Source organism: Sus scrofa, chromosome 4 (genome assembly GCF_054392235.1).
Source record: "Sus scrofa isolate SSC_HxYL_T2T_F1_AM1 chromosome 4, Sscrofa_HxYL_maternal_Yorkshire_Landrace_v2.0, whole genome shotgun sequence".
In the NCBI taxonomy this organism is placed as follows: Eukaryota; Metazoa; Chordata; class Mammalia; order Artiodactyla; family Suidae; genus Sus; species Sus scrofa.
In genome coordinates this window covers 86495341-86521084 of record NC_139386.1, presented here as the reverse complement: position 1 = coordinate 86521084, position 25744 = coordinate 86495341, and the positions used below count along the sequence as shown (strand labels likewise).

The 25744-nt window shown below is 38.1% G+C and overlaps 1 long non-coding RNA gene across 11 annotated transcripts in view; it reads right to left on the bottom strand.

Annotated features, from left to right (window-relative positions):
- Window positions 1-219: 219 nt before the first annotated feature.
- LOC110260299 (uncharacterized) overlaps window positions 220-25744 on the bottom strand; it is a 50906-nt gene continuing 25381 nt past the window's right edge. For 2 of the 11 annotated variants that reach the window (XR_014843899.1, XR_014843900.1), the window contains exons 3-6: window positions 24303-24381; window positions 14820-14967; window positions 13704-13742; window positions 11511-12982 (exon numbers count right to left, since the gene is read on the bottom strand). This is a non-coding gene — a long non-coding RNA (uncharacterized LOC110260299). Of the gene's footprint in view, window positions 354-914; window positions 1511-4459; window positions 4543-11510; window positions 12983-13586; window positions 13743-14819; window positions 14968-24302; window positions 24382-25744 lie in introns of those variants that run through there. The other 9 variants (XR_014843895.1, XR_014843896.1, XR_002343343.2 and 6 more) reach the window with 6 other exon arrangements.

The window sequence follows — 25744 nt, the reverse complement described above, 5'->3', positions numbered from 1 at the left end:
GCAATAGTGTGAATCTATTAACCCCAGCAATCCCATACTTGGGCATATATCTGGACAAAACTTTCCTTGAAAAAGAATAATATTTTTATTTTTATTATTTTTTTGGTCTTTTTTGCCTTTTCTAGGGCCGCTCCTTTGGCATATGGAGGTTCCCAGGCTAGGGGTCCAATCAGAGCTGTAGCCACCGGCCTATGCTAGAGCCACAGCAACGCGGGATCCGAGCCGCGTCTGCAATCTACACCACAGCTCACAGCAATGCCGGATCCTTAACCCACTGAGCAAGGCCAGGGATCAAACCCACAACTTCATGGTTCCTAGTCGGATTCGTTAACCTCTGCCCCATGATGGGAACTCTGAAAAAGAATAATATTTTTAAATGAATAAAATAAAATATAATTCATTTCAAAGGAAAGCAATCTAAAAACAGTTCTCAAAATACTAAAAAATTATATTTATGTTATGAGTAAATATATATATTCTTTATTAGCTCAAGAAGTAACAATATTGGGCTATACTGGCTATCTAATAACTATCACAGTTTCAAGGTAGTGACAAGTGTGTGCAAAAGTTGACATAATTCTTCAATAATTGTATTGTAAGGGGGTGTCTAGTGGTGACTTATGGTTTATTACCTATAATCATAATGGAACAAAACGATACACCTCAGAAGTTAAAAAAAAAAAAAAAAACAGTGTAATATTTTCCCATTCAAGTTCATGGACCTAAGGTTAAGAGCTCCTTGTACAGATGTGTGGGAGATCCATTCTCATGCTCCAATGTACTTGAGAGGAATCTGGAGGCTGGGATAAGCTTCAGAATCTTAGATACTAAAATGGAGACATGTTTGCAATCTACAATCTATAAAATATACACACAATATTGTTAAAGAAGAAAGCATTCTCAGACATAATAAATGCAGTTTCTACAATTTCTTTAATGTAAGGAAAGGTCAAAAAATGGGACCAAAGCCATTTCTTGATGCCAAAATTGGCTGGGGTAAGTTATATATAGGAAGGATGGCACCTCTTTATTGAAGGACTGGAGATGAGTACCTCCCAAATAGGGGAGGAAATTAGGCCCTGCCCTTGTTGTCTGGAGTGATCATGGTTAAGATCTTCCACAAAACGTTGTGGAGAGGAGTGAAACATCGTAACACATTCCTTTTTCTCCTTTCTGACAGGGCTTACCTCATTAGATGTAAACATTAATCTTGACCTGGAAATGCGTGAACACTGTGGGAATCCTTAAAATAAAGGAGAGAAAATTCAGTTTCCCTCATATGGTCTGAATAATATGCTTGAAATCTCAGTTCCTTTGAACAACGGAAAATTGTTTGAATATTTAAACATGCATTTGTTCTTGGGAAACAAAATGTTCAGCTCTAGTGGTTGCCACAGCAACTGCCTAGGCTAAAAATACAAAATCCACCATACGAAGAAAAAGTACCAAGTGGGAAAAGGGAGAGAAAATGGCAAATCTCCCAAAGGAAGATCGTTGGCAGGAATCAGACCTGTAAAGACAAGGAAAGAGGTTGGTCTTGTGGCAAACCTTTTCCCGTGGGGCAATGTCTTTGGTAGAAACCTACACTGACCCAACCCCAAAGCCTTCCTTATTCCCTCAACTACCTCCTTACACCTCCCCCTCTTATAAAAATCGCATCCACCCTGAGTGTGGACAGCCCACCACTCTGAGGATCTTCATGGCTAACATCACAAGTACAGCTAGGAGGGGATGGAGTTCCTGCTAGGCCATCACCAAAGCTATCCCTCTTCTCCCTGCTCCTGCCTCCGGTTTGGCCGGGTCGTCAGTGTTTCTCCTTCTAAATGGAGATTGTATGAATGGCGTTCCCTCCTAGCCAGGCAAGATGGCTTCTTCACCGTCTCACATACAGACCCTAGCCATTCCTGTCTCAAAGCTTTCGCTCATGTTGTCCCTCTGCTTAAAAATACATGCCTTTCCCTCAGTGTATTTAATTTCTCATCTAGAGTCATCTTGTTTTAAATGACATCTCCTTCCCGCAGCTTCTTGCCAGCTACCTTTGCTCTCACTGGGCTCCCCTTTCTCTGAAATTGTGTGTGTATGTGTGTGTGGGTGGGTGTGCGTATTTTGTCTAGATTACAGGCTTTGGGGAGCAAAGTTCTTGTAGTGACCTTCTATTCTATTCCCAAGGGTGCCTAGCGTAGTGCCCAAAGCACACTTGCTGACAAAATCTGCTCCAGCACTGCGAAGGGTAAGGCTGAATTATGGGGTAGCATTAGCCTCTGTGGAAATCTGTAGTTCAGGTCATTGGGATGTTCCCATAATCACACTCTCAAGCATGACTTGAGGTTAAATACAATCCCAAGGCTGACTTTATGTGACTCTGAATTCCAAGCAATTGCAAATGTCTCTCAAGCCTGCACAACTTCCCCGACTACACCCCACTTCCACTTTTGTATAAGGTGTAGCATAGTGGGAAGAAACTGATTTGATAATAAAATCATATTGTAAGTATGCTGGAGGATTTTAGATCATGATTCTCCTGGGTATTAAAAAGACTAAAGATGTGGAACTAGAAGAGCAAGTCTCAAATCTCAGCTTCACTCTGACTCCCTGTGAACAATAGGAAATGGACAAGGGAATAATACCTAGATATCTCCTTCCTCATCTGGACAAGAAGGTTATATTTCAATCCTCTTCCTTTACTGTGTGGATCAAATCAGATGAGGGATAGGTTTAAGTGCTTTAAAAAATACATCCTATTGTGCAAATTTTAGTATCCCTATGAGTATGTCTCTAACCAGTAAAAATCAAAAGACATTCTTCCTAACCTTCCAAACTAATTTTTATTCCTATTCCCTTTAGTTTCAGATACAATTTACGAATTCTCTTAACACCTGTTAAATTAACTGTGCTAACTTGTATGGTTCATTTTGTCTCATCATTCCAGCCATCCATGGGTCTTTTCTTTGCAATTCAGCATTAACCCTTCAAATAATAATGCATAATACAATGATGTTTTATGTTTGCATAGCGTCTCTCCATGTGTAAAGCACCTTTATTTCTATTCCTGGTGATGGAAAGCTGTACCCCTTACTGACATACAGCAGTTCCCACCTGTGGCTTTCATCTCCTGTCTTTCTAGGTGAGGTGAGTAATACTCCAGGGAAGCTGGAGCTAGAACTGAAAGCAACTGAATATGGAAGGATAACCTATGAAGACAAGGGTGAATGTGAAGGGTATCATGCAGTAGCCTCACCCACCTTCATCCCCCTTCGAGTGGAAACCAAGGAATGTGTTTCCAGACAGCAGGATGAGACAGCATTCAAAAGGCCACCCAAGAACAGAGTGTCATTGTCCCTGCTGAGCCACAGAGGCACATCATACATATCATGAATATGCTTTCCAGTGATGTGAGTTCCCATTCAACACTAAGTCCTCTGAGAGATCACTGGATGCAATGATGCAAAATGCAATGCCAGGAGGAAGGAAATGCTTCCCTGGGATTCAGCAGCCTCTTGGGGCTCCTTGGCACTCTGGTTGCAAATCAGTTTCATTTGGAAGATTCTTTAACTCCTTCAAACCACAGTGGACTTGTGGGAAGAGGTTTGTGTCCATAGTATCCCTTGATAAAAGGGAGACCACCATGCTGAGTATTTTTGTTCTTTCCTACCTATAGAATACACATTATTATGTTCAATAAGAAGCCTGAAGACTTTACTTAAAACATCCTACACAAATGGCCTAAAATAGTAAAGTTCTGTCTCTGTGAGTCTAATTCCCATCTAGATCTTGAGGGGAATTTGAATTAACATTTCTTTATGTTAATTCTCATAATGCCCCAAGGATATTGGATGACTCAGAAATAAGCCTGCTAAATTTAGGCATGGTAAAATTTTTATTTTTTCATTTTAGAAAATAATTTGATAGGTATTTAATGAGAAGTACCATGGCCCAGAGTGAGCCTTGTATTAGTAATAAAGCAGTAATTAGTCTTTGAACCTAAGGAATTATTGGTAGGGCTGGAAAGGAGGTCAAAATATCAGAAATTAGCAATTGAGAGTGTCAGTCAGTCCCTATTTTTACAGAAAAGACTTTTTGTTCTGGAGGTACACAAGCTTAGATTTGAAACTTAGCTTTGTCGCTTAACGATCTGTACAATTTTGAGCAAAGAGTGTAACTTCTCTGAACTTAATCTCCTCATCTGTAAAATGGGCATAATTATACCTCGTAAGATTGGTGTAGAAGGTAAAGAACATGAGTATAAAGCACTTAGGGCAGTGCCTGGCTCACATAAGAGTGCCCTAAGTGTTGAGGAAAAAAATATATTCACGGAAGCCTACACATTTTTACTTTATTTAACTTATTCCACAAATATTTGTTTATAATGTCACAGGCACTGGTCATTAAAGATGAGTAACCTCTGGTTTTAACTTCTAAGTAGCTTAATATCTAGTGTGTTCAGTAAGAAGGATATTACCTCAAAAGACAATGGTGTAATTGAGCAGGAAGAGAAACAGTGGAGTCTCTGTACCTTCCAGGCTGGAGCCACAGAGAAGTTTCCTGGAAGAGATGGTAAAATAAATTTTGAAGAATGGGAGGAGAGGGGCTTTATCTGGATGAAGATGTGTGTGGGTAGAGATAAATGGAGGTTATTCCAGACAAAGTAACAGCAAAAGCAAAGACTTGGTTGTGAAAATTTGTAGAGGGAAGTTAAAATATTTACCTGATTATGGTCCAGGGGAGGTTAGATTCAGGAAGGAGAAGGAAAGAAGGATGTAAATGTAGGTGGAGGTCAATTAGTTTCATCTTACAGACTGGAATAGGAAGCCTGGGCTTTCTCTTAATATAGATTTAGAAGATTTGAAGAATAAGAACATGATTACGTTTGTATTTTGGGTAGATATCTGTGTACGAAATGGAGAATCTACTTAAAAGGACAAGTTTTTTTTTTTTTTTTTTTTTTTTTTTTTTTTGTCCTTTTTTGTGATTTTTTTGGGCTGCTCCCACGGCATATGGAAAATCCCAGGCTAGGGGTCCAATCGGAGCTGTAGCCACTGGCCTACGCCAGAGCCACAGCAACTCTGGATCCAAGCCACATCTGCAATTTAAACCACAGCTCCTGGCAACGCCGGATCCTTAACCCACTGAGCGAGGCCAGGGATCGAACCCACAACCTCATGGTTCCTAGTCGGATTCGTTAACCACTGAGCCACGATGGGAACTCCAAAAGGACAAGATTTGAAAGACACTCAGTGGCAATATTGAAAGCACTCTTTCAAGAACCACTTCAGAGCCCAAGCAGAGTAAACACACACACATACACACAGACACACACGGTGGGGGGAGGACATAGCTTATTAAAACTCTTGCAGGAATTCCCGTCGTGGCTCAGTGGTTAACGAATCCGACTAGGAACCATGAGGTTGCGGGTTCGGTCCCTGCCCTTGCTCAGTGGGTTAATGATCCGGCGTTGCCGTGAGCTGTGGTGTAGTTTGCAGACGCGGCTCGGATCCCGCGTTGCTGTGGTTGTGGCGTAGGCCGGTGGCTACAGCTCCGATTGGACCCCTAGCCTGGGAACCTCCATATGCCGCGGGAGCGGCCCAAGAAATAGCAACAACAACAACAACAACAAAAAAGACAAAAAAAAAAAAAAATTAAAAAAAAAAAAACACTCTTGCAAATCGGAGATTAAGAGAAAATCTTCAAAGTAGCCAGAAAATAAAGACAATACTTTTTAAGAAGCAACAACAAAACTAACAATTGACTTCTCACCAAAATAATGGGTGCCACTTATAAAACACTGAAAGAAAATAACTGCTAATCTAGAACCCTATGCCCAGTGAATAAACCTTTCAAAAATGAAGATGAAATGAAATCATTTGGACTTATCTCCTGCCTCACCTTTATATTATTTATCGCCAAGACATAGCATGAAAATATATATTAGGAGTTCCCATCATGGCTCAGTGGTGAAGAACCCGACTAGTATCCATGATAATGCAAGTTCAATCCTTGGCCTCGCTCAGTGGGTTAAAGGATCCGGCATTGCCGTGAGCTATGGTATAGGTTGGGATGCGGCTTGGATCCTGTATTGCTGTGGCTGTAGCTGTGACTGACAGCTGTAGCTCTGATTCAGTCCCTAGCCTGAGAACTTCCAAATGTCTCAGGTATGGCCCCAAAATCAAATATAAATATTAAATAAGTTATTTGGGACAAAGAAATATAGTCCCAGATATGTGTGGAAATGCACAAAGGAATGAAGAGGCATACAAAAGGGAAATATGTGGGTGAATATAACATGTATTCAATAACAATAAACATCTTGGAGAGTTTAAAAAATATATAATACTAAGTGAAGTAAGTCAGAAAGAGAAAGACCATATGATATCACTTATATCTGGAATCTAATATATGGCACAAATGAAACTTTCCATGGAAAAGAAACTCATGGACTTGGAGAACAGACTTGTGGTTGCCAAAGAGGAGTGGGGGGAGTGGGATGGACCAGGAGCATGGGGTTAATAGATGCAAACTATTGCATTTGGAATGGATAAGCAATGAGATCCTGCTGTATAGAACAGGGAACTATATCTAGCCACTTGTGATGGAGCATGATGGAGGATAATATGAGAAAAAGAATGTATGTTTGTGTGTATGTGTGTGTGTGTGTGTGTGTGTGTGTGTGAGACTGGGTCACTTTGCTGTACAAAGAAAATTGACAGCACTGTAAACCATCTATAATGGAAAAAATAAAAATCATTAAAAGTTAAAAAAATGTATAATACATATAGGACCATAACATCGGTAACATAAAGGAGTAAAGGCTAAAGATTGTTAAAGTATGCTAAGTAAGGTCTTTGACTTCTCAGTAAAGTAATAAAACTACTAATTTATATCAGTCTTAGATGTATATTCTAATCTCTGTAGAGTCGCCAAAAATTTGTTTTTGAAAAAGTATAAATAGCCATATTAGGAGGGCAAATTGGAAGCAATAAAAATGCTTGATTACTCCAAAAAAAGGAAAAAAGTGAACAAGTAATAGAGATTAAATGGATTATTCAAGTCATAGAGCTAAAAGGGGTGAACTTGGACTCAAACCTAAGCTTCTCTGGCTATGAAGCTTGTTCTCGTCAACATTCATGCTATGCTGCCTCCCAGAAATGTAGGGGAATGTGCTGTGTAGGGCTGAATTCTGTTTACTTCATTATTTATACACTCATTCATAATTCATAACTCATCTAGATCCAAGAATGACGTAAATAAGTTTTTGTTATTTAGGAGAATGTAAACAAACTGACCCAAAGTTCTATTTAGGAAACTAATATATGGTTGTAAGCCCTAGGGAAAATGCCTCCCAGAATGTAGTTATTGCTAAAGTAAATACAAGAGATCTTTGAGAAGTAAAATTCCATGCAATAAAGTCCTGTAAACCTCTCTCAATTCTTCTCTCTCTCATTCTTCCCACAGGTATAACACATTTGGTCGTCTAGCTTCAAAGCCAAAAGAAATGTGTTCTCAGGTGAGTGAGGAGCTACAAAAAATTGTCATGCTATCCATGGAGGACCTGATAGGTGACAGATCATTAGTATAAAGACCACAAAAATACAAATGCCTGCATCTAAGCACAGGGGCAAATGGCCTCGTGCATGTCAGTCTCTTCTGGGGTGACCACTGTATTATCAGGGGTGGTATAATAGTTGTTCATAATAAAACTCGATTACTTGGAAAATGTAAAAACATTTAAAACTATTCTAGTGTTATAAAAATATGTATTTCATCAAATGTTTTCATTAATACTATCAATTTAAAACTAGAATTTTGCTTTTTTAAAGATACTAATTGCCTGAAAAATTCATGGGTGTGACAAATGAATTTGTCACAAGTTCAAAAGTGGGGAACACAAGAAATTATTTGGCAGAGTAGATATTTCCTTGGTGACAAACTCTAAAGCTAAAATTTGATAAGTTGTCCTTTATTGTCTGAGACATGTTATGAACAGATAAAATGTGGTGGGTGGGGATATGCATACAAAACAAAAGCCTATACTTTTGTATATTTTCATGTAGTATATAAACTTCTCAATCCAACAATCTTGTTATTCATTTTTTTCCAAAATAAATTTGAACATAAGCTCTCCAGATACCTTGGGGAAAGGTAGTCTTTGGAAAATTATGGTAAGAAATATTTTTCAGGCTTACATACACTAGGTAATTGGTATATGTAGAACCAACAAAAAGGATAAAAGAGGTGAATTCATGTGTCTTCACATAAGGTAGTATTTCAGAGTCCTCTGAACTGTTCAAATACCTAGGACATATGTACTATTTATCACCTGCCACCTTGTCTCTGGGTTTATGGTTACGATTATAACGGGGAAGAGAAAGAATGGCTTGGCGGGTTTGCTTTCAACAGAGTTTTTTAAAGCTGGAATTATTTAAAACATAATTCTAACTACATTTATTATAAAGAATACCTCTGAGTAGTAGCATAGTCAAGGCAGTATAAATAAAAACACTGAAAGAGAAAATCCTCCGTGTTTTTTTTCAGCTACTATTAGTCTAGTCACTGCTTCTCTTCAAGCCTCAGTTCCCCCCCTCTATAAAAGATATGGATTTGATGAGAAAACCTCTATGGCCTTCCAACTCAGAAGCAGTGCTAAACATTCTCTATTTTTTTTTGTCTTTTAACCCTTTCTAGGGCCTCTCTCTCTCCGTGGCACATGGAGGTTCCCAGGCTAGAGGTCTAATCGGAGCTCACAGCAACGCGGGATCAGAGCTGCATCTGCCACCTACAACACAGCTTACGGCAACCCCAGATCCTTAGCCCATTGAGCAAGGCCAGGGATCAAACCCGAAACCTCATGTTTCCTAGTTGGATTCGTTAACCACTGCGCCATGACGGGAACTCCACTCTCCATTGTTCTTTAAGGTCACTCTTAGTCTTCATAACTCAAGAAGATGAACTTCTTGCTTCCTAACCACATAAAATCTGTGAGTTCTAAAGTAAATCCAGTATCTCTTTTTTAATTTATTTATGGGTCTTGAATTTCCACCCAGTTTCTATCAATTGAATCATTAACTCTTGGAGTCTAAGGAAGCTTAAATATTATTCAATCCCTGTTTACTCAGATGAGGAGCTTGGGGTTTAGGAATTTGCCCAGGTTCACACCTAATGGCACAGTCAGCACTAGAACCCAGTTTCCCAACCATCAGTCCTCCATAGAATGTTCTCTAGCCTGTGACACTGCCTCCTTACAATATATTTGATACAATGTCTACATTAAAATTACAGGAAATATCAAAAGTCCACACAGCTTCTGGAGTCAGTATTAGAAGAAAAGGAGCCAATTTAAATATGTTGAAGTTGAGGGTCTCTGAAAAGTATTAATAAAACATTATTAAGAGGTTAAGTGGCTCCAGGGATAAGGATCTGGCCTCCTTTGCCTACTCAGAACTTGGTGAAAACAAAGTCTTATGTGTAAATGTATTTTTGTTGAAGTTTTTCCACTGAGACTGAGGGAGGGCAAACTGATTTAGATAAAATGAACACTGACCTCAGCTGACCCAAAACTGTTGCCCAAGGCACAAAACAAAGCCCCAATCAACTCTAGCCTCGGTTCAGAGAAAGGGCAGCAAAGGGGAGGGCTGGTGAGGATGGTGGCTGAGAAATAAAAACATTTGTATGATTCTCCTCTTCCTGACCAGAATTCATGCTGCCAAATTGTCATAAGAAAGGCTGTTTGTACAGACATCCATTCCCAGTTAAAATAAAAGTATAAGTCAACTCATCTGATTTTTCACTTGGTTCCTAAAGAATAATTTAGTGAACTTTCTGAATTTCTGGCTTTTTAGATAAAGAGGTGTTTCCTATATCAGGAAGATGTGTCCTGAGTGAAAAATGTGCCTCTTTCCTAGGAAGGTAGGATCTGAAAAAGTTATTTAGTGTTTAAGTGTATCAAAGATTGGGGGCAGGAGTCATACAAAGACAAGAACAGCTATCATGTAGGCCAGTGTGTAGATGGGCTTCTTAGGTCTGCTAAGTCGGACACTGGAAGTAGGTCAGCATCCACGAGACCATAGTGAGGACACAAACCTGATCCCATGAACTAGGGACAAGACCATGATGTTCCCTGACAAACCCAAGAAACATTAAGATTAATCCATGATGGTGAGTCTGTAAAGGGTTTTAAAGGATTGTTTTTCCATTTTAAATTTATGCCATGAAACTCAAGCTCTGCTCCAATCCTTACCTTGAGTCAGCAACAGGGACAGAAGATGGGATTAAACAGACTGATAGGTTGATTTAATGTGTCATATACCGTATTTCCTATGGCACTCGGGTTACCATCTGAAGGGCAAAAATAAATGATTTGGGCCAAGCACATTTTGGGGCAGCAGTCATCAGACACTGACTTGAGTTAATCCAGTTAAAATACAATTTGAATAACACCATCTGCACAAGGAATTAAAAGGATGGCCCCAGCCAGTGAGAAGAAAAGCAGAAAGTAGGTCCTAGAGATATTTAGTTCTCCCTGTCCACTGTGTTGGCTGGTCTTTGGGGGTATGATTCGCAACTTGGGAGAGGAAAAGTCAACGTCGCAAGTTCTGGTAGGGCGAAAAGGAAATAGATACTGCAGACATTGAAAAGGCTTTATTCCCCACTGGCATCTTTCCCATTACCTGCACAAACAATTGAATTAGTTATAGAATGATATCAATGGCTAATTTTATTATAGCTAGCTTATTGGGCATTTACCATGAGTACAGTACTTACAGAAAGTCACCGAGAAAATTTAATTCACTTGTAAATACATGTTGAGCACTGATTTTGTTCCAGGAATTGTGCAGGTAAAAGGATGAATAAGATTTAGCACTGCTCTTGAGAAGCTTATAAGAGATACAAATGATAGTGAGACCTGGCCCTGGAGGACAGCAGACTTGCTTTCTGCAGAAAGGTGGAATCCACAGGGAAGTTGTCTGAACTTCATCCCTACAGCTTCATAGGGGAAAGGGAACTAATGGAGCAGGCAATATTTAAAAGGCACCTAATGGAGTTCCCATCATAGCTCAGTGGTTAACGAATCCGACTAGGAATCATGAGGTTGCGGGTTCGATCCCTGGCCTTGCTCAGTGAGTTAAGGATCTGGGGTTGCCGTGAGCTGTGGTGTAGGTTGCAGATTCGCCTCAGATCCGGATCCTGTGTTGCTGTGGCTCTGGCGTAGGCCAGCAGCTACAGCTCCAATTAGATCCCTAGCCTGGGAACCTCTACATGCCACGGGAGCAGCCCAAGAAATGGCAAAAAGCCAAAAAAATAAAATAAAATAAAATAAAATAAAAAAATAAAAGGCACCTAATTAGTTCCAGGCAGGAACTGGGAAAGAGAAGTGAGAAGAAGGACTAACTTTTTGGGTTCTCTCTATTCGTGGTCTCATTTAATTGCTTTAACAAATCTCAGAGGTATGTATGGCTATATCAATTTTACAGAGTCTTAGAGAGTTCAAATTATTTTCATAAGTGCTCACAGCTAAGTTTTTTCATTTTTCAAAGTTTTATTGAAATACAGTTGATTTACAATGTTGTGATAATTTCTGCTGTACAACAAAATGATTCTGTTAAGCATGTACATGCATCCATTCTTTTTCAGATTCTTTTCCCACACAGATTAATCACAGAACACTGGGGAGAGGTACCTGTGCTATCTATACAGCAGGTTCCTGTTGGTCAATCATTCCATATCCCTCAGTATGACAATCCCAAACCCCCAGTCCATCCCCCCCACAGCTAATTTTAATATTAAACAACATTTATTGTCTCCAGCAGCACTAAGGCATTACATATATAGACTCACTTAACCCTTTTAAGCAGATACCACTAGAGGACTAATTGTGCAACAGGGAAAACTGTAGCAAGGGTGTGGGGGATGAGTTACGTGCTTTCCTAAGGTTACACAGCTGGTAGATAGCATATCTGGAATTTGAATCTAGAGAGTCTGGCCCCAAGCTCATAACCAGTCATTGGCAAACCTGAGATGCCAATCTTAGATTGGAATCTGTCTGATTCCAAAACCTGTTTTTCCTATCCAGCACATTTGTGTCTCTGCAAATAATATGCTTTATATTCATTATAGCAATTTCAGTGTAAAATAAGAAATAACTTTTTAACGAGAAAGGGAATATACTATAAATGTGAGCCCCCTGACACAGATGTGTTGGCACTATGGAAGGAAACCAAACATGATAACAGGGATTAGGAGATTAAACTAAATGCCTCTAAAATTATTTGGAATCCACGAGTCCACAATACAATAACACAAACAATCCTTAATAAGTTAGAATTTAAATTTTTGTTTCCATACGGTTTTCCATCAACCAACTTGGAATTTTTGTAATTTCAAAATAACACCCTAAAACAATGTGAAAATTCTTTCCCAAACACTGACAGTCTTTATTTCTATAACAAGTTTCATGCCAGGGCTGGGCTCATGGGAAAGGCAGGGACCTCTCTTTTGAACTTGAATGCTTCTACCTCTTCCTAACCCACAAAGTTCTGGTTCCTGAGTGTGATCATCACTCCTGATTCCTACCTGCTAGTCACTGGCATCTATTCTTCTTCCTAATAGAATCCTTATTTTGTTCAAGGGCCACCAAAGCCATAGAGGTTAAGTCTTCACTGGTTTAAGTCAAACATGGTATTTCCATTGCACTTGGAAAGTGATTAGTTTAGACATAGGCATGTCACACAATTTTGGCTAAAGAGATGTCAAGGGAAATCTGTTTGTGAGAATATGGGAAGGTTTTTCTCACTTCTAAAAAGGAACACAAGTTTAGTAGTTTCATTTTCTGATTCTGTATGTTGCCTCCTACAATGAAAGAGCCATCTGGTACCACCTCAAACCAAATTTCTCTAGATGACAGAGTAGATGGATGGATACTGGCTCCTTGATAATGTCACTAAACAGCTGAATTAACCAGCTTTGGAATTCCTCTGTTTCTGGGTTTTACCTTAAGAAAGAGAATAAATATCTTGTTATTTACTTGTTGTCTATACCACTTTTTTTTAACTTGAAGCTGAGAGCATCCAAACTGAACTCCCACATTTGTTTATAAGGTTTAAAGCACTGCATCTCTACAAATTCCAGCATAGAATCCTATCATAGAATTATTTCTATGGGGAGATTATGAAATAAAAATTAATAGCAGTAAAAATGATTTTAAAATAATAAAATCCTCATCATTATTAAGCTCATGAAAAGCATAGGTTTTGAAAGAAAATAGATCTAAGTTTAAAATCCAGCTTTTCATCTTGCCAGTTTAGAGATGTTGGAAAAATTATTTAACCACTCCGACAGTGACATGTCTTATTTTAAAGTGATATAATAAAATGGTAATTTGCAAAGGTGTATAAAATGTGAAAAAAATACATAAAGCCTATGAAGTCAATAATTGGTAGTTTTGTCTACTGGTCTCAATTTTCTCATCTATAAAATTAGTATAATAAAATTTAGCTTGTATATGTGAGATTAAGAGATACTGACTGTATAGAATCAACACTTTATATATAACTATAATAATTTTGGAGGGTGGAGAAAGGAATGATTAAACTGACCAGGGAAGGAAATGAGGGCATTGCTCTCTGTTGAGCAGCCCGGTAGGCACGAATGGAGCTTTGAATGGTAGGAAATGTACATCACAGGAGGGGTAGAGGCCCAAAGACAGTCTTTACCTTCTTCGATGCTCGGCCAGGGCCAACGTCTCTTTAGAACTAAAAAACCAAAAGAAACTGAAAGTAAAATTTATGTTATAGAAGCCATCAAAACTAGCAGCCCAAGTGAGCATTTCTTTAGTAGATCTTGGCTTTTTCTTAGTGCTTCTCCTCTGTCTCTGACTCTCTGTCTCTCCTTGTTCCTGTCTCACATTAAAGGCCTACTCCACTCTGTGCTCTTAAGACATTCAGTAACTTTTAAGAATTCTGAAAAATTTCTTCAAAGGTTTTTATACCACTAAGCAAAATAAGAAATACTGATAGACTTAACTTTGGTCTCCAACCAGATCCAAGTAGGCTTTTCTCCAAAGAATGCTGGTGTTTGTGACCCTACTGCATGAATGCCAAGAAGTACATTGACCTAGGAGTCCTAGTTTCAGCTAAGCAATTGATTTGTGATGATTTTGAGCAGTCCGCTTCGATTACCAGTGTCATCATTTCCTTGCTTATTAAACAAAAGAGATTGCATTGAGTCCCTTCTCTGAGGTCAAAGTCACCACTTGGCCTCTCTTCAGGAACATTCAATCTCATTAGTTTTTTTAATCTCTCTCTGTAACAATGTAAATCTCTCTGGCTGTCATATTGCATATATATCATCCTGTGCATATTTCTGCCACATGTGGATGACCTAGCAGAATGACGTAAATCATTTCTGCTTCATCTTTGTTTTTGTTTTTGTTTTTTTTGTCTTTTTGCCTTTTCTAGGGCTGCTCCCGCAGCATATGGAGGTTCCCAGGCTAGGGGTCTAATCAGAGCTGTAGCCACCAGCCTATGCCAGAGCCACAGCAACTCGGGATCCAAGCCACATCTGCAATCTACACCACAGCTTACGACAATACTGGATCCCCAAGCCACGGAGCAAGGCGAGGGATCCAACCTGCAACCTCATGGTTCCTAGTCAGATTCGCTAACCACTGAGCCACGATGGGAACTCCTCACTTCATCTTTAATATACAGTTAAACTATGTTTCTTGGCCACCTTGCATGGGTGGGGTCATAAGACTGAGTTCTGATCACTGTAACGTGGAGCAAATTGATATTTCTAGGAATGGCCATAAAAACAATTCTCCACCTTACCTGATTCTTTTCTCATTTGCTGGTGGAGATGAAAGAGGAGGACTCCAAGGTCCCAAAATGTGGTGGAGCCACAAAATAGAAGAAGTCAGTCCCAGTTCTCTACTTCTTCTTCATTTCCCAGCTCTGCTACCTCTTGCTGGATTACAACCTAAGTGAGAAATGGATTTCTGTGTTGTTAAATCACTGAAATTAGGGGGTAATTTAGTATATCACTTAACCCAATGTGACTGTATAACCTAATTATAAACACTCTTTTAGACACCAAATACAGTTTAACTTCCTTTAAGAAATAAGGAAGATTACAGGGCCCAGTTATATTATTTGGATTCCCCAAAATGGTCACGACATATTATTTAAAGAGCAAAAACAAAAAGGGGAAAAGGAAAGACAAGCTTTCTTAAAGAAAAAGTAACCATTTCTTTTTAATGTCATTATTTTCTCTGCAATTCACAGTGCATATGATCTGGGAACATGGACCCAAGGACTCAGAATCCAAATCTTTGCCACTATCCACTAACATAAATAACTTTAATAAGAATCTGAAGACTATTGAATGTTCTGGAATCTAAGAGCTAGAATGATCCTTAGAGGCTCTTTTATCCAGATCCATCGCAATTCAGGGGAAGAAACTGAGGACCATGGAGTTCCCATGGTGGCTCAGTGGAAACAAATCTGACTAGCATCCATAAGGACGCAGGTTTGATTCCTGGCCTTGCTCAGTGGGTTAAGAATCTGGTGTTGCCACGAGCTGTGGTGTAGGTTACAGATGCTCCTTGGATCTGGAGTGGCATAGGTTGTGGCTGTGGCGTAGGCTGGTGGCTTCAGCTCCAATTGGACCCCAAGCCTGGGAACCTCCATGTACCACTCCATGTACCACTTTTTTAGGGCATGGCCCTAAAAAGACAAAAAGACAAAAAAGAAAAAGAAAAAAGAAAAAAAGAAACTGAGGACATGAGATTTTCAAGTCATCCAGCAAACTAGTGGAAGAACTGAGTTTACTGTCTGAAGCAAAGGTTCTATCCTTTGTATCAAAAATTTACAGGAAAGCCATTTGTTGTGCTTATAATAAGCAAGCTAAAATTAATTTTGAAATATTAAGAGAAAAGATGCTACAAAGATATTGGTTAGAACTGAGAAGATTAAACAAGGAAATAAAGTAACACCAGCTGTCCACCACTATGAATTACACCAGAGAGCAACTCTGGAAGCATGGGGATGTTGTTGGATGGGAAAGTAAGCTCAAAAATGCTAACCGCCTAAGGAGATCATGCATCATTGGCCTTCTCACTCAAAAACACCTACCTGAAAAGAGAAATACTAAGGCTGATATGCTGAGAATATAGGGGTGTCATCCTTGGTCAACATCAGTGTTCAGAAGGCAGGAAGGCAACTGCATTCCACACTGGCTAAAACCATCACATCAATTTGTGTCCCCCCCTCAAGTATCTTGTTGTAGGAATGTTTTAAAATTTAAGACAAGGAAAATGGAGAACAGCTAGACACAGAGAAAGTAATTATATATTTAGGGCACTGTGAGATCTTAATAAAAATTTGATGAGTACAGATTATCTGTTGTATTTATGCATTCATTTAACAAACATTACAAATTGCCTCTTACGTCCCAGACCCTGGTCTGGGTGCTAGGAATTCAAAGATAAATAAATATATTCACTGCCCATTGTTTCTCAGAAGTTATGGAGCTAGGAAACTCAGATAAAAGAAGATGGGTGTTATTAGAGCTTACGGGGGAGCTCCAACTATGTTTAACTATATTAGCAAGGATTTCTAGGACACCACTTGAGGCTTTTACTAGTTTTAAAAGGATACATAATATTAATCAGGTAAATAAGGGAAGAGCATTCCTGGTAGAAAAATGAGCATATGTCAAGGCTCCAGAGCATGATATAATCAGGAAACGATAACAAATTGATTCTTTTTCAAGTGTTTTTCTGGTGAATATTTGGGGAAAGGTATAGGTATGTGCTATTCTACACTTACTTGACTATAAGTGACAAAATCTAACATAAAGCTGCTTAAGGAAAGGTGAGAATTTAGTCATTCATGGAAGTAAAATACCAAGGATAGAATTTCAAGAATGGCTAGATTTAGGAGGCCAGTGTCATCAGACTCAGTGTCTGTCTCTCCATCCCTTAGCACTGTTTTCCATTTTATTAGCCCATTTTCCATTTTTTTTTTCTTTTATTTCTTTTTAGGGCCACACTTGCAGCATATGGGATTTCCCACAGTAGAATCAGAGCTGTAGCTGAGGCCTACACCACAGCCATGGCAGTGCTGGATCTGAGCCACGTCTGTGACCTGCTTCTCCATTTAAGGCAACACTGGATCCTTAACCCACTGAGCGAGGCCAGGGATCGAACCCACATTCTCATGGAGACTATGTTGGATTCTTAACCCACTGAGCCACAATGGGAATTCCTATTGGCCCATTTTCCAATAGGCGAAAGTATACTTAAGGAGACTGGCAGTTTCAACCTTATGTAATCCATGTAGCTGGGTATATACTCACGATAAATGAAAATATATGTCCATGCAGAAACTATTATACAAATATTTATAGCAGTATTATACACAATAGCCAAAGGGTGAAAAAAACTCAATCGCCTATCAAGAGATGACTGGATAAACACATTGTGGTATATACATGCAACAGAACATTATTCAGTTATAAAAAGAAATGAAGCATTGAAACATGCTACAAATCAGATGAAAACACCATGTTAAGTGAAAGAAGCCAGATACAAAGTTCACATATTATATAATTTCTTTCATGTGAAATGAATACCCAGAATAGGCAAGTCCATGGAGGCAGATTAGTGGAGGGGGAATGAGGAATGATTACTTAATGGATATATTTCTGTTTTGAAACTAGAGAGAAAAAGTTTTGAAACTTCAGAGAAACATTGGTTGTACAATACTGTGAATGCCTCCGAATTGCGCGCTTTAAGATATGTCATTAATTTTATGTTGTGTAGAATTCACTTCAATTTTTAAAAAAACACATCCGACTCAAAGCATCACAGAACTCTAATCTTTTTCTTCAGAAGTCTCCCCATATACAGCAGAACAAAACCCCAAGTACTTATTTTGGCATTCAAGACCTTTTACAACTTGTCCTAAACTATATCCACTCTCCTCCACTCCAAATTTCCACTACTTCAAGTCCTCTATGCTCCAGTCACACTGAATGGTAGCTCAATATTGCCCAAACATGTGGGCATAACCTTGCATTGCAATGTTCTTTCATAACTAACTGCATATGCTATTCTTCCCAGCTACGCTATGAGCATCACAAAGGAAGAGACAACAACTGATTCATCTTGTCCTTTCCAGATCTAACCCTGGGACTGGTATTAAGTGAGTAATTAAATAAATGTTTGTTGAATTGAATTGAATGTGCTTGGAAACCCTAGGGAAAATCCTCCAGAATCCTTCTGGGATTGTAACTGTTCAGTGAAGAGTTCCTTAGAATTAGAAATTAACCTATTTTGAGGCTGTTCCTTAGAAGTAGAAATTAACCTATTTTGTTAAGAAAACATTAGGATGGATACATTGTCTCTTTCACTTGCTTTTGGAAAATACCAGGAAAAAAAAAGAATGCTGAAATGTAGCAAATATTCTAAAGGTTTATGGTATTATAATTAGGGGGTGGGAGGAAAAAGGGGAGGTAAAGTAGGTGGTATAATAGAAATTTTTGCAATCTGGTCTTGAAGGAAATGAGAAGAGCTAAATCAGATATCCCTGGACTTTCTATGGACCTGCCTTCAATGGAGGGAGGTAAGAGGAAGGGGAGATGTTAGGCAAAGGACAGACAAATCCAAGTTAGCACTCTCTGTTTCTGCCATGTTCTGGTACAGAATTTACCCATGACAGAGCAATACCATGTATATGGTGGTTGAAACTGGCATGAGAAATTAAAAAGACTCTCTGGTATAAATGAAGTATCCCCTTGTTGATCATATTCTCTAAATGTTATACAGTGATTCTCCTAATAGAACCGTCCATGCTACAAAACATCTAGAGTCACATATACAATGAGTTCAGAAGTGGTATTTAGAACCAATAACAAAACAATGATGATATAAATGAAGGCACATAAATATCCTTCATGTGCCCATTAGCATTCTCGTTAAAGGCAACATGGAAATGAGAATACAGAATGTTTAACTAGAAAAGCTTATAGTTTACTGGGATAGACAGACAAACAAGTGAAGTTTAACTCAGTGCTAAGTGTCATTCCCGATTTAGCAAAGGGCTGCTGAACTCTCAAGCCTTATCTGTGAAAAGGAGATTAGCAAATCTAATTCAGATAGAGAATTTAAAGAGATGGGGCCTGAGGAGCAGACTGCTCTCTTCCCCAGAAAATTACAACAGTTGCTCTGAGCTATGGGAGGAAAAAAAATCTATTGGGGAAGTGCCCAAGGGCAGGGATGTGTATGCAATTTATCTCTGTATCTCTCACAATACCTAACATATGGTGGATATTCAACTTTAAATTTGAGTCTAACTGAAGCATATATTGTGCTTCAAGGGCTCTTCCAAACATCAGATATGCCAGAGGCAGCAGGCATGCAAGGTTTTACTTGCACCCCACCAAAAATGCAACTCCTAACTGAAAGGTAGAGTCAACCAAAACAGAAAGTGGTGGGCAGAAACTCCCTACTTATACTCTGTTACAGGGGCAGAAACATTGGTTCCTAGTAGAATAATATCTCAACACACCAGACACAGAGACAAAAAATGGTCGGAAACCTTGCCCACCAATTCTTCTGAAACAAGTTCCTCCAAGTGGGGGTTGTGAAAGTCAAACCCTAGCCCCACTAAGGGAAGTGTACAAATTAGTCATACAGCCACACTTCTGATATTGTTCAAGGCAATTCAAGTTTCAAATACTGCATTCCAGTCAAGAAATACACTAGATGTTCCCTGAAGTGAGCTTTGGAAAATAAGCCTGTCTTAGTCATGCCCCTGGTGAAAAGAGAGATGGAAAGATATCAGTTCCCAAAATGTTGGGACTTCAATCAGATAACTCTGATGCAGACTTGACAGGAAGCTATGCAGAAAATTCACTCTGGGCAGATCCCAACAGTTCACTTCTAAAAGGATTTATGTGATAAAGCCCTTACATGGAGCACAGGTGAGCCAGGCTGAGTTATACAGAGCAGAGAGGATTCTTTGGCTCTTTACCCTAAGAACATGCTAGAGCAAGCCATGTCCACATTCCAAGTCTGGCCTTGGATCTTACCATGATTTAGGCTGGTAGAGGCATGGAAAAGTGAACTCAAGGAAAACTGTTTCAATGTATTTTAAATAGAATAAAGAAAAATTTACTCCAGAAAAGGCCAATTTCTAATTATCAGAAAGCTCCACTATCTGGGGATGTGGTTTAATTATCTTCTTGGTCAACTCTCATAGAAAGTGGTATCTGGCACTTTGAGTGGTCTTTGGGCTTTGACTGGCCCCTCTCATTTAGAAGGATATCCACATCATTACAGCTCAGCATCTCTATTTACCCAGAGGTCAGACAGCATTATAAGCAAGAAGGACTCTTCTTTTTGTCCTCTCCCTTCACAGTGAGGTAAGGATGAAATTCGATCATCAAGAATTACTTTGAATGCAACACAGCTGTGGCTATGTGCTCCTCTTTAAAAGGAAAATACTCATGGAAAAATAATATGTAAGTCACTTAACTCCTTACAGATTCTCTTCTTAGTTGTTTCTCTCACTGCAGAAAAGACTGGGAGTGAGGGATAAATTAGGAGGTTGGGATTAACATACACACACTATTGTATATAAAATAGATAATAAACAAGAACCTATGGTAGCACTCAGGAAATTATACCCAATATTTTGTATTAACCTGTAAGGGAAAAGAATCTGAAAAGAAAAAGTTATGTATATACAAAACTTTTTAACATATATTAATATATAACTGAATCATTGTGCTATGCATCTGAAACTAACACAATATTGTAAACCAACTACATTTTCATTAAAACAAACAAGCAAAAAAATACTGTGTTAAAATGGCACCTGAAGCGAGAGAGGGATTACAGCTAAAAGGAGAAAAGCATCTCTTGAAATGTCATAGCTTTCTTATTTTTTATAGCAGTACAAAGAGGGGAAACATGAGGTCTGATAAGTTTGTGGTTTGCTTCAGCTATGCAATCAAATCTGCCTCCAATAGTTTATGGAGAACTTGATAGAATAATATCCAATAACAGTTTTTACTCATTTGAAGCAATTGTATTTTAGGAGTAGTGGTAGGCAGGTTGCTAAGGTGGTATCCAGTGACCCTCCTTCTTGAATAATCCCTTCCCTTTGATGGCGCTGGGAGCCTGAGAATAGGATGAGATATCAGTCTCCTGAGGCTATTACATTATATGGCAAAAGGATCTTGCAATTGCTACTAAAGTTGCAAATGAGTTGATCTTACCCTGGCAGAGCCTGACCCAGTCAGGTGAGCCTTCAAAAATAGTCTTCCCTGGCTGACTTTGAAGGAAGAAAGCAAACAGCCATGTTGTGAGCTGCTTAGAGAGAAGGGCAGGAGTCTCTAAGAGCTGAGAATGATCCCTGGCCAACAGCTAACAAGAAAACATTGTGTTGGTCGTATAATCACTTCAGCTGAATTCTGCCAGGAACCTGAATGAACATGGGAGAGGACCTCCCAGATGAGAACCACAGCCTCAGCTGACACCTTGATTACAGCTGAGAAGCCTAAGCAGAGGATTCAGCTAAGCTGTGTTCAAATGCCTCATGCACGGAAACTGTGAGATAGTAAATGCATGTTGCTTCAGCAGCAAATTTTGTGGTAATTTGTTACACAGCAATAGAAAACTAAAACAGGACCAATATTGTCGAATTCTGCATACTGGCTGATTTTTTTTGAGAACTGCAATCATGCTGAGTTAGAACTTTCCATGAAAAGACAGTTCTTAATTATCTGGGTATCGAAAGCATCAAAGTACTTCTTTTTCAGTAGCAATAAAACACTGACTTTTCTCACTCTGAAAACTCAAAAATAGCGAACAGATTTTCTTTAGAACTTTCCAAAAATAAAGATTTTCTTCTGGGCTGAAATCAGTCTGGGAAATGTTAATCTGGAAGGGGAAAGAAGCTTAAGTAGTGTAAATAGCTCAAAATAGGCTGCATGGTTCTGACCTGTAGAGGGTCTAGAGAAAATTTCTCATTACTTAGAATCACAGAAATGTGTGATCACTATAGTTGCATACAGTGTACCAGAAGAAACCATATCCTTGGGAATATCCTAGCCACTGCAAAGAGTAGCTATCGGGCCAAAGACTGACCTTCTACTAAAAGGTCATCCTTTCATCCTTACTCCAAGGAATTCCAAAATACACTCTCACATCCAGAAGGGATTCGCCAGGGGGCACGGTCCTTCTTTAAGGTGTAAAACAAGATTGCAATTAATTTAAAATAACAAGGTACAGTTTTTCAAATTCTTCAGAAAGTAAATCAATTAACCATCCTGGGACCATATGTCCTTGTCTCTAAAATGAATGTTTGGTCTAATCTCCAGGGTTCTTTCCAGCTCTATGATTGTCACAAGCCTCTTCCATCATTTTACCTACTCAATTTGTCAATGCTGTTACATATGGCTGAATAGGAAAAGCAGCCAATAAGTACACTGGAAGCACTCAATAAATGGAAATTCTTTGTCGTAAAGTATTAAATCAATGTTGGCTGCTCCAGTTATTGTTGCAAAATCTTCCTTCATAGGTCTGATTTTCCAAAACTTTTTATCACCTTTCCAAAACATTCCACTTGACTTATCTTTAATTATGGAGCAATTGAAGACAAAACCAATCCTCTAAAAAGGATTAGCTATAATAGAAGAATTACAAAAAGAGCCTTAACCATGACCTTCACTTGTATATTCCATTCATGGTTCCTTGTAAGTCTCAGCACTGTATTGATTCCTGTGCCCTGCTGAATATCTCTGCCTGGATGCCTTGTCTGCTCTTCAAACTCAACTTACCCAAAATCAAATATATTACTTTTCTTCCCCAATCAGCCCATCCCAGTCAGATTTCTCTATTTCCACAATGTGGCATTTTGTCAATTACTCAATCTTAAAATATTTTCATCAGTTTTTTTTTCTTCCTTTTCTGTCATGCTTATATCTATGCATACAAAATCCTCCTGACATTTCCTTTTATTTAAGATCTATAACATGCCCATGTTGTAAAGATGTGTTGAAACCATATCTTGCCAAGTTATTGGCAAGGTGTTTTATACCTTTTCCTTTCCATTCTCACTGCTTCCACTCTAACTTGAGTGCCTCTTACTGGAGGTGCTGCACAACTTTCTCTCTGCCTCCATTTCCCCTCTCAATTTATCTTACAAAATTCTGCCTGGACTTGTCCTCCTGGAACTCTTCTTTGTGCGTATTCCCTCATTCTTTCAAACCTCCAGGGTGCCTGCATCTCTCACACAATAAAACCCAAACTTCTCTAAGTTATTTTCCCAGGTCCTTGCCAATCTGACTATGGCCTGGAGTTGAGTTGAAAGACTGGAGTTGCTGTCTTGACTCTGAATCTAGGCAAGTCAATAGCTTTTCAGAGCCTCAGCTTTCTCTGCTGTAAAACTAGTGCAGTAACCCCTGTGCCCTAACAAAAAAATTGTGAACCCAACAATTATGTGCAAAGCACACACAAACCATTTCACAGAAAACAGACTTTAGGGGGTTGACGATATCTCTCTAGCTATTTTCTTCTTCTCCATTTCACAAACTATAAGTGTTCTGCTTATTTTAAATGCATTATAAGCATTCTTTTCTCCACATATTTGCTTACTCTGATCCCTCTGAATATATTTACTTTTCTTGCCTTTTCTTCCTGTTTCAGTTGGACTTTTCCTTTAAAGTCAAAATAAATTTCATCTTCACTGGAAACTCTACACCACTTATTTGACACTTAGCTTTTGATAACCTAGACCACTCTTCTTTTTCTATATTCCTTAGATTACCCAAAGAAAATATGAATTATTTGAGAGCAGGGGATCTCTTCATTAACCCAGTGCCCTGCATAGGCAAACATTATATAAACATTTGTTGCTGTGGATGACAATGACAATAGCATCTCAATTATATAGCGTGATCATTCTTAGGTAAATTGGAGACTCTCAGTGTCAATATGTTGACACTCTTGATGAATTCTTAATTAGCATAGTAGCAATTATATTTCACATCTATACTCACAGGGCACTTCACAATTGTTCATCAGTTTTTGTCAAGATATTCTCAGGAGGTAAGTGATAAAAAACATTCCCTGGCATTCTTTTTTCCTAAGTTTAGAAAAGCAAAATACTTTTCTGAGATATATTGAGAATATTCTGCATATTAATTGACATGAGAAAGAAAAATAAATTATTTTTCATGGCCCCTTGTACCAGTGGCAATACTTCTCTAGCAATTTTTTTTTTCTATAGGAAAGCAAATAGTACCTTATTTTATTTAGTTGAACTGCTGAAGATTTGGGAAGTCTCTACCTTTTATTCCAACTGAAACTTCATATTCTAATACCTGAAAAAAAAAAATTTAGTGTTTCTTGGATGACACATTTGGTTTTTGTTTATTGATTTTTCTGATTAAAATAATGCAAATTAAACCCAAAGTAAGTGGAAGGGATGAAATAGAAAACAGAAAATAATAAAAAAAAAACCAGAAAACCAGATTAAAACAATAAAGTCATTAAAATAGGTAAACCTCTAGTCAAACTGATGAGGGGGAAAAAAGAGATAAAACTTGACAGTAGCAAGAGAGGAATTATCATTGTAGGTCCTATAGACATTAAAAGAATAATAAGGAAATAGAAGTGGCTGTATGCCAATAAACACAATAACTTGAAATAGAAAAAAAAATTTTTTTAAATCAAACCACTCCAACTCACTCAAGAATGAAAAAAGAGAACATGAATAGCTTTTCACCTATGAAGGAATTTGAATTTATAATTAAAAAGCCTTCTCCAGAGAAAACTCTAGGCCCAGATAATTTCATGGATTAATTCTATGAAACAGTTATCAAAGAAATAATGTTAATTTTAGACAAACTGTTACAGAAAATAAAAAAGGAACACATCTTAATTCATTTTAAGAGGGTAATACTGCCCAAAGAGCAAAAGTAGAAAAAAAAAAAAAAAAACTATGAGGAAAAAAACTGCAGATCAATATATTTCGTAACATAGATGGCAAAATTCTTAGCAACATTTTAGCAAGTCAAATTTCTAAACATATAAAAAAATATGTCATGAAAAATGGAGTTTGGTGGTCACTTTGATAGTCAAAAGTAATCAGTGTAGTTTATCATGTTAATAGATTAAAAAAGAAAAGTCAAATAATCATCTCAACAGTTGCAGAAAAAGCATTTGATAAAATTCAACCCTCATACATGATAAAAACACTCAGAAAATAAAGAATAGAAGGGAACTTCCTCAAATTATAAAAAGGCATCTAAAAAACCTTTCTGTCACTCCATGTACAAAAACTAACTTGAAATAGGTTATAGGTATGTATGTAAACATAAGAGGTAAAACTATAAAATTTCTAGGAGAATATGAAGAAGAAAATCTTGGTAATTTAGACAGGCAAATATTTCTACAATAGGACACAGAAAGTATGAACTAAAAGAGAAAAAATTAAGTTGGACTTCATAAAAATTTAAGTCTTTCTCCTCAAAAAATGTTATTCAGAAAATAACGATATTACAGACTGGGAAAAATATTTGAAAAGCATATATCCAATAAATAACATTTTATATATCCAGAATATATAAAGAACACTAACAAAAAGAAAAATAACCCACTAAATGGGAGGATGAGATTTGAATAGACTTCACCAAAAAAGATATACAGATTACATAAAAATACATGAAAAGATGGTCAATGTCA